The 6883-nt window shown below is 38.4% G+C and overlaps 1 pseudogene; it reads left to right on the plus strand.

The window, feature by feature from the left end:
- Nucleotides 1-773: 773 nt before the first annotated feature.
- LOC124107410 (E3 ubiquitin-protein ligase Mdm2-like) lies at nt 774-4946 on the plus strand (annotated as a pseudogene).
- Nucleotides 4947-6883: the final 1937 nt, after the last annotated feature.

Genomic DNA, 6883 nt, shown 5'->3' on the forward strand with positions numbered 1-6883 from the left:
CAGATATTTTAATATGGTCACTCCAGTTGGGAAGCTACATCAGGGCCAGAGAACAGGGAACCTGCAGACGGGAAGCCAAGATCATAAAGTCCCTTCAATTTAAGAGTCAGAAGAATGCAGAGTGTACAGAAAGGCAGCCTCTCCTCCTCTTTAGCATCTTTCTTGATTCCCTTAAGGTCTTGGAGAATGGGAGCATGTGTTATACACAGCAAGATATTAGGAGGGCTAGTTTATGTCATTAGAGACGGAAAATTTCATCTCTTCAGAAGAACTGGTTTACAAATGCATACAGAAATGACAATGTCGGCATTTTTTTAGAATATCATAATACGGTTGAATGAATATGAGTTATATGAAAGGAGAGAGCACTTAAGTATTTAAAGATAAAGCTGCTTCGGCTGCTTCAGATTTCCACTGATTGAGCGCAGGCCTCTGCAATGGTCTCTGCAGCCATTTCAGGCTTCAGTGCTACTCTTTCAACTTGACATTCTGGAAATTAGTTACTTTAGTTTTAAACAGCTGACTTACTGTTAGGCAATAAAATACATCTCTTTAAGAATCACTTCTCTCCTCAGGAAAAGAAAGAGCATAAGTAACATAGACATACCAGCTGCAAGCTGAGTGGCAAATTCTTTGCTGATGTAAAGCCTCCAAGGTCCTGAAGAAGGGCTCTTCCTTGCCCTGAGAGATGGGCCACCAGGAGGAATCCGTGTGGAGACAGGTTCAATCATGGCTTGGACGGAGATGAGAAATACTTTGAGGACGATGTAAAGATGGCCAGAAAGCGAGAAAGCCATCTCCCAACACCACAGTTCTCCAGAGTGGTCCCCGGACCCCAGTGTCTAGTAGGAATCTCCCCCAGGCTCGATCGGAAATTCTGGGGGTGGAACCCCAAACTCCACACTGTTACAAAGATCCTGCAGGTAATGCAGATGTCTGCTGATGTTTGAGAAATAGTGACCTCACACAACCTCTCTGGTCACTTTCTGAATCTTAGCTTCTCTAAAGTCTTCTTTAATTCCTGATTTGCTTCCAGGAATTGAACAGAGGCTGTTCTTACTGGGTCACTGCCCCTCAACCTGATTTATTCAGGTACTGTGCATGAATGAGCTCTCACTATATCCAATAAGGTTCTTAATATGTCAAGTGCCCAATCAATGGAAAATGATCAAAACTCATGATACAGTGAGAACATGTTCAGTGTGTGGGAGTTCAAAAGAGGAGAAAAAGAATCCAATCTATTTGGTTTCAAATTTATTTTGTTTGCTGTCTACTTTTGAGCGAATTCATTTGCTTGTTAGCAGCAAAATATTGTCATGAAATATATTTTGAAAACATGGATTCTTAGGGCTTTTCCCTGCGTATTTACATAGTTATATCCAACACTTCTTTATTTTCCTAAGAGAGGTCCTTTCCCACTTTTGTCTAGAACTTCAATAGTTTTCAGGAAGCTAGGAGTATGCTTTTGAAATTAATCATCTGATCATCTAAATAATTGAAGGCTGATAACAGAGTTAGGAAATTTAGCAATTGAAACTAATTTTTAGAAAATATAGCTTGCTATCTTTTTTGAGATTAGTTCTGTCAGACAAGTGTTAATGGGTAAAAAAAAAATCACTCACTGTACACAATTAAAATATTTGGGGAAGAATGGCTGCAAATAGGACCTATAAAATGATAGATTTTCAATGCAGCTTAATCCTGTGGCTTTGCTTGTTTGTTGAATGTTCTTTAGATTGAGATATTATTTATACAATGCTGTTTTAAAGCATTAATTCACAGTGTGATATATTTGATCATCTTAATTCTTATGGCTAATCAATGTTCCTTGTTATTCTAGAAAAAGTAGATGAAACTGAAAAGAATGACAATTACAAGCAAATAAAAATTATAGGAAAGTTTTTTGCACTGAAATCCACTTCAAAGCTCCTACACCTTGGAAAATGAAAGGAATGGGGGTTCTTAGTGTATATTTGTGGAACTAGTTAATTTGGACTTCTCATGTACTCATGAGAAATTCTAAAGTAAGAATCGAGGTAACACTTTGTACTACCTAAAATCATACTTAAGACAGTGAGGGGAAACTACAACTTGTTGTTGACTTTTGTTTTACTCATGTCTGAAAGTTTTCTGTATATTTTGTCATTTTATAATAGCATTAGTCATTGAAGTACCTTGGTTATTTCTTTTTTTCCCCTGTAGTTCATAGATTTGTCTAAAAAAGTACATAGATATGTATATGAAAAAATATCATTCCCTGCTGGAAAGTATTCTATAAAGACTTTCTGCTGCTTCTCACTAGTGAAGAGAAACCCGTTTGCTGTAGTTCTCTAAGATGCTAGATAGGCATTACCTGAGGAGAAGGAGTGATGTAGGGTGGAAATGCTGACTCACTGGGTGACCTAAGGACAAATAAACATAATGTCTCTTTTGACTCAGTTTCCACATATGAAAAATAAGAGATTTGCTCTTGGACTATGTTGATGAGCCTTCTATCTTCACGGCCTATGCCTCTACTTCTTTGACCACATTAATTAAATATGTTCCTACTGTGTTCCCTGATACCTAGATTCTTCAGAGCTCTTCTCCCTCATGCCACACTCTCTCAGAGTGTTTGTGATCCTGTCTACCAGTTTGACCCTGTGCCTCTTAGGGGACTCTTGAAGGACCTTAAGCCATAAATTGATAACAGTGCTGCTGACTCCCTTATATAACATCAAAAAAGTATTTTTTATTTTTATCTCTAGAAGCTTCTTTTGAGAATATTTTCAGAAAAAAAACCACTATGGCTTCCTTGGGAGTTGGTATTATAGATAAGAAAATTTTCAAAATATAAAAATTGCAGAAGATACCTTGTATAGAAACAGGATGGAAATTTAGAGAATTTTGAGGGGACAATTCTGATGCATCTCAACTTGAGTTCTGAATGCATTTTATATGGGACTTGTTACATTTGCTGCTTACAGAACCAAGTATGTTTCTCTAAAGCCAAAAGAAACATCATGATAGATTTTCCTTTTAAAAAAAATAGATGTTGGCAAAACTTAGAAATATTTACTTCTCTTTTTACATATCCTCAAAGCTATGAACAAAAGAAACTTGAATTCAAGTAAATCTGTGCCATGTTTTCCTTAGGAACAAAAAAACACTTTGGGGGCACACTGCAGAGCTTGGCTTCTGCACTGGCCTCTGCGGCCCTGTGTTCTGGGGAGAAAATTGAGCCAGAAACCTAACTCGAGGGGCAGCCCTACCCCTCTAGCCGAGTTCCTGTCACTTCCCCCCCCACCCCGCCAGGCACTACCTTTCTCGTGGGGCTTAGTGCATTCAAGTGCCCAGTGGTCTGGGCCGCCAGTGGGATGATCGCCGAGGCCCAAGCGCTCCGGGTGAAGGAAATTGGGGCACCTTGAAGGACCCTTCATGCCCCCCCCCCACCTCCAAGCAAAAAGCCTGGAGTGTTTAGCAGGCTGGTCAAGTTGGGACGTGTTCCCAGACTGAGACTGTTGATGAAGGAGCTAAGTCCTGACTGTCTACAGCTGAGGCCATTTAAACCATTCCTTTTCCTGATTGAAGATAGACACCGTGGTCACAGATATGTGGCACATTTCCTGTACTGATCCAGGCCATTGTGCAACACCAGCATATCTGTTTCTACTGATGGTGCTGTGAGCACCTCACAGATTCCAGGAATAAGAGACCCTGGTTTGACCAAAGCCATTGCTTTTGAAGTTGTTAAAGTCTGTTGGTGCACAAAACAACAACAACAACAACAAAACACTTACACTATGAAAGAGAACCATCAGACGCCAGCACATTAGCGAGTGAGAACAGGTGTCACCTCGAAGGTGGGAGTGATCAGAAGGGCCTTATGCTAGAACTACAGGAAGAGAAGCCTTCATCTTCCTGTTTGGTTTCTAGACCATCTACCTCATCTAAAAGGAGAGCAATTAGTGAGACAGAAGAAAATTCAGATGAATTATCTGGTGAATGACAAAAGCACCACAAATCTGATAGTGTTTCCCGTTCCTCTGATGAAAGTCTGGCTCTGTGTGTAATAAGGGAAATATGCTGTGAAGGAAGCAGTAGCAGTGAATCAACAGTGATTCCATCAACTCTGAATATTGGAGATGGTGTGAGTGAACATTCCCATGATTGGTTGGATCAGGACTCAGTTTCAGATCAATTTAGTGTAGAACTTGAAGTTGAATCTCTTGATTCAGAGGATTATAGCCTTAGTGAAAAAGGCAAGAACTCTCAGATGAAGATGATGAGGTGTATTGAGTTACTGTGTATCAGGCAGGGGAAAGTGATACAGCTTCATTTGAAGAAGATCCTGAAATTTCCTTAGCTGACTATTGGAAGTGTACTTCATGCAATGAAATGAATCCTCCCTTTCCACCACAATGCAATCGATGTTGGACCCTTCATGAGAACTGGCTTCCTGAAGATAAAAGGAAAGATAAAGGGGAAATTTCTGAGAAAGCCAAACTAGAAAGCTCAACACAGGCAGAAGAGGGCTTGGATGTGCTGGAGTTAAAAAAAAAACTACAGCAAATGATTCCAAAGAATTGTGTATTAAGGAAAATGATAAGATCACACAAGCCTCCCAGTCACAAGAAAGTGAGGCCTATTCTCAGCTATCAACTTCAAATAGCATTAGTTATCAGTCAAGAAGATGTCAAAGAGTTTGAGAAGGAAGAAACACAAGACAAAGAAGAGGGTGCGGAAACTAGTTTCCTCCTTAATGTCATTGAACCTTGTGTGATTTGCCAAGGTTGACCTAAAAATGTTTATGGTAAATAGGATACCTTATGTCATGCTTCACATGTGCAAAGAAGCTAAAGAAAAGGAATAAGTCCTGTCCAGTATGCAGACAACCAACTCAAATGATTGTGTTAACTTATTTCAACTCGCTGCCTTGTCATAAAAACAGGATTATATATTTCTAGTTATAACCCTAAATATTTTGACCCTATGGATTTTATTTTTACTGACATTTATAAGGGAAAGAAATTCAAACTGTCTTCCTCTAGATTTTTTTGTAATGTAATTTACCTACCTTGGCAGGAAAGTAGGTAATATGTATTCCCTTCTAGGAAAGTTTCCCTTCTGTTTATATTTTATATTTGGGCTTTAATACAATTTACATTGAATATATAGCTCATTTTTTACCCTCACCCCTCATTTTAAATAATTTCAACTGTCTTAAGTGAGAAGTACCTAATTTTCTTTTTTTTTAACATAAGGCATTTAAGTGTAACTTACTTAGTACTTTTCATGTAAGGAGAAAAATATGTATAGAAACATAATATTTATATTTTAGATACTCTGTGCTGGATGTGGTGATCCACACCTGTAATCCCAGTAACTGAGACTGAGGCAGAAGGATTGAAAGTTCGAGGTCAGCCTCACCAACTTAGAAAGATCCTGTTTCAAAATTAAAAATAAAAAGGCTGGGATATAGCTCAGTGGTTAAGTACCTGGGTTTAGTCCCTGGCACCAAAAAAATAATTTTAGATACTCTGAAAGTTTCTGATCTTTTTCATAAGTTCTTTCATAAGTTGAGAGTTATATTTGGTGCTATGTAAATAAAAATAAACTTATTCTACAGCCTCTGTTATATGTAGTAAGGGGTAGGTAGTAATGAGGTCGGTAAAATATGGAAATGTCCTGAGAAAATTGTATTATTTTCTATAAGCTGAAAAGTGATTCTAAGACACTTTGAAATAACTTTTTGGACTAGGTTATGTGGTTCTTAATAGTTTCCTAAGTTTCAGAATTTGGTTTAAGGCTTGTTTTAGAAACCAGTGAATTCAGAAGTTTGATAAACAACTGTTTATTAAAACTAGCTGGAAAGGTTGTAAAAAAATAACTTTTGGAATCTATTTTATATATTTTAACTTAGGTATCCGGGAATAGCTCTGTTAACTTCTTTGGGTATCAGGAGATCTGGTCTTCGCCAAAGGCTTTAGAAAGACTAAATATCTACTCTGCTCTTTGTCTCTGCCTCTTAACAGAGAATATTTAGTTTGTGTTCTTTCCCAGGAGATACATTCTTAAGGCTCATCAATGTTTGCAATGCAGAAATGAGTTAGAAAGAAAATAAGAAATGGATGTGTTTTCCATAAAAGCTCTCTTCTTCCACCAAAACAACATCTTCTTGCAGGGAGGCACCATACAAAACAAGACCTCAGTTTGAAGTCAGAAGTAGATTCATATCCCAGTTCTACCACCACCAAGCTATGTGATCTTAGGAAAGCACCTAACCTCACAGTTGTAAAAGTGATATTATACTTAACCTCTGGAGGGTGATACAAGGTTTGAATGAAATAAAATACATTACACTCTGGAAAATGTGTATAATTGATTGCATTTACCATCTCTTCTAACAATAAGAAGTTAATGGATTCCAAAAGATGATATAGTCATAAAAACTAATAGTCTGAGGAAGACAGGATTTTTTAAAGAAGCAATGGACCTGGATTAGTTCCAAACCCAGTTGTTTCTGTTGTAGAGATGGTGATATTTATAAACTTGAGAAGCTGTGCATGTGAACAGGGTGACTGCATAAAGTTGAAATGAGCTCTATGTGGGAATAGTGTGCTGGAATCTGAAACACAACAGTGAAGGTGTGAAATCATTTGTTCTTTGATATATTGATAGTGGCCATTTGTATTCTCTCTCTTCCTTCTATGGACCCTAGGCCCCCCATGCTGAAGATCTCCTCAATCTCAAGGCATGTTTGACAGGGTGAACCATGACATCCTGTCAATGAGGACTCTAAGACAGAGTGAAAGAGAAGGCCCACGGCTACCACCAGGAGGTGGGCCATGTCCTCGGAGAGGAAGTCTGTTAATGCATCTGTCAGTCAGCAGGGGCAGGCTGT

The sequence above is a fragment of the Marmota monax genome, unplaced genomic scaffold (genome assembly GCF_021218885.2).
Source record: "Marmota monax isolate L192 unplaced genomic scaffold, Marmota_monax_Labrador192_F-V1.1 WCK01_AAM20220418_F8-fsc00167, whole genome shotgun sequence".
NCBI lineage: Eukaryota > Metazoa > Chordata > Mammalia > Rodentia > Sciuridae > Marmota > Marmota monax.